The sequence below is a fragment of the Cervus elaphus genome, chromosome 10, assembly GCF_910594005.1.
Source record: "Cervus elaphus chromosome 10, mCerEla1.1, whole genome shotgun sequence".
Classification (NCBI taxonomy): domain Eukaryota; kingdom Metazoa; phylum Chordata; class Mammalia; order Artiodactyla; family Cervidae; genus Cervus; species Cervus elaphus.
This window is the reverse complement of record NC_057824.1, coordinates 54,198,167-54,200,940: the sequence shown is the minus strand read 5'-3', so window position 1 is coordinate 54,200,940 and position 2,774 is coordinate 54,198,167.

The window sequence follows — 2,774 nt, the reverse complement described above, 5'->3', positions numbered from 1 at the left end:
GCCGCCGCCGCCGCCTCCGCGCGCCCCCGCCCACCGCCCGCCCGGGCCCGCCCCCGCGCCTCTATTGGCCCATCGCCCGCCGGCCACGCCTCCCGCTCGCCCAGCGGCGCGCCCCGCCCCGCCCCGCCCCGCCCCCGAGCCTCCATTGGCCGTCTGGGAGAGGCCCCGCCCACTCAGGCCTCCCTCCCCACCGGCCGCGGGGCCCCGGGCGGGGAAGGAGCTCTGGACACGCAATCCCAGCCGCTGTCCCTCCGTCTGTCGCACGTGGAGCGGCGCCTCGCCCGGGCGCGCGCCCGTTGGTGGGACCAATGCACGTTCACACGCCGACTGCGACGCCGGGCAGGGGGCCCAGGGGCCTGTCTTCGTGGTTTGGTGACCTGCAGCCGTGTGATCTTGGGCAAGTCACTTAACCTGTCTGTCCATCAGGGTCTGTAAATAGGGAATACGATAACTCTAAAAGGTTCAGAGCATCAGAGTGATCAGTGATCGGACTGGATCAGTGATCCAGTCGGAGTAAGTGGCCACGTGAGGGGAGCGGGTAAATTCAGTCCCTACTGGGCCTGCCTTTGGGGACAGTTGGGTCTTTTGTCAAGACCTAGAAGAAAGGCGATGCTCTATCCTGGTATCCTTGAGCCTGGAAATTCAGGCAGCTGCCAGGGAGGGCTGAGCATGGACTTTGAAGCCACACACGCGGCCACACTTCCCAGAGGACGTCGTCCTGCCTGTTACTGAGACAGGGACCCCCTAACAGACGGGGAGGCTGGAAGGGCAGCAGTGCCAGGCCCGGCACACCCCTGTCTGTGTCCCCCGGGGCAACAGGTGCTTCCTCCTCGCTTTGGCTTGTCACCACCTTGAGGCATCACTTCTGGGCCTGCTGTGTTCTGAGAAACAGGTTTCCACACCCGGGACTCTGCCGTCTGCCATGCTTGGGCTCGGCCGACTCTGCAGCTGGGCTGGGTTGTTGCAGGCAAGGACAGTTCCCGGCGGTGGCTTCCCAAGGGGCCAGTCTGTCTGCTCACCTGACAGCCCTGACTTACCCATGTTCCTGTGATAAGTCTGGGGAGCCCCCGTGGGCCTCCTGCAACGCTATGGCTTCTGCTCTCCGGTAATTCACAGACATCACCCAGTTGGGGAATAACAGCTGGTCAAGAGAAGGAAGGTAACATTCTCCATCCTTAAAAGGTCTGATTCTAGTTCCTGTTATTAGCAGCAGGTCACATGGTCACAGAACCCTGGCTCCACTGTGATTCCCAAGCCCCCAGACCAGCATAGCAGGCCTACCAGGGTCCCCATGTGGAGGCATGGGTCCCTGAGTTCCTTTCTTTTTTTTTTTTAATATATATTTATTTATTTGGTTGCACTAGGTTTTAGTTGCGGCACGCAGGCATGCAAACTCTTAGTTGGAGCACGTGGGATCTAGTTCCCTAACCAGGAATGGAACCTGGGCCCCCTTCATTGGGAGCATGGAGTCTTAGCCAGTGGACCATAAGGAAGTACCCCCCCACACACACACTGAGTTCTTTTCTACCTTCTAAGAAACATGACAAAACTATGCATTTTTCTCTGGTAGAGTCAGAAAACCAGACCCAAACATTGTATGAAATGATAACTTGGGTGTATGGGGTTGAATTCTGTCCCCACAAAAGATACGTCTAAATCCCAATTCTTGGTGTCTGTGACTGTGATCCTATCTGGAAGTGAGGTCATTGCAGATGTGATTGAGGTAAGATGAAGTTGGATGAGATTATGGAGGGCCCTCATCCAATGACAGTGTCCTTATTAGAGGGAAACTGAACACACTTCAGAGACACAGAGATGTGGGGAGAGCACTGTATGAAGGCGGAGGCAGAGATGGGGTGATGCGTTCACAAGCCAAGGGACCCCAAGGATTGCTGATGCCACCGGAAACTGGGGGAGAGAGTGGGGCAGATCCTCTCTCACAGCCTCGGAAGGAACCAAGCCTGGTGACACCGCGAGCTCAGACTTCAGCCTCCAGAACTGAGAGACAAGACCTTTCTGTGGATTAAGCCGCCCGGCGTGTGGTCCCGTTATAGCAGCCGCAGCAAACACACACACCAGGCTGCTCAGAGCTTCTGGTGGGCAGGCACTCCGTGTCTCCTGTTGCAGAGAATGGCAAAGGGCCTTGTCACTGATTAATACTTGCAATGGGCTTGGTGCATGAAACCTTTTCCCAAGGGAATCCATGGAGGAGGAATGATAAAGGAGGTCCAGGGCAGAGAAAAGGAGGGACCCACAACACACAGTTCTGGAAAAGCACTGCCAAAGCCTCTCCTAGTGGAGCCTGAGCCTGGACCTCAGGTTCAGACCTCCTCAACACAGGGAGGTCCAGTGTTGCTGAGAAAATCCCCATGGAACCGAAAAGCCCCCGAGAAACTGCTTTCCTGGGGGCTAAGCAGGCTCCAGGGGCTCTGGGGTCTGGCACTTGCAGCTATGGGATCCCAGCATCTTTACTCCCATCCGTGATCTGCAAAACAGGCACCCAGCAGAGCCAGGGTTAGAGAAGGCCAGGCGGCAGGGGGAAGGTACAAAGGAGACTCCCCATCTGGTGCTCACTGGCTGGAGCTGCTGTGGTTTTTCTGCCTGTCCTGGGACCCCTGCAACTGGAGACTGACTTTAACCCCATTCTACAGATGGGGCAACTGAGGCCCGGGCCCCACCATTGCTCAAGAAGGAGTACAAGAATCACCACCCAGTCAAGGAACCAGGGTTCAGCCTCATGCTGTCCGCCACAGACTAGATGACCTGAAATAGGG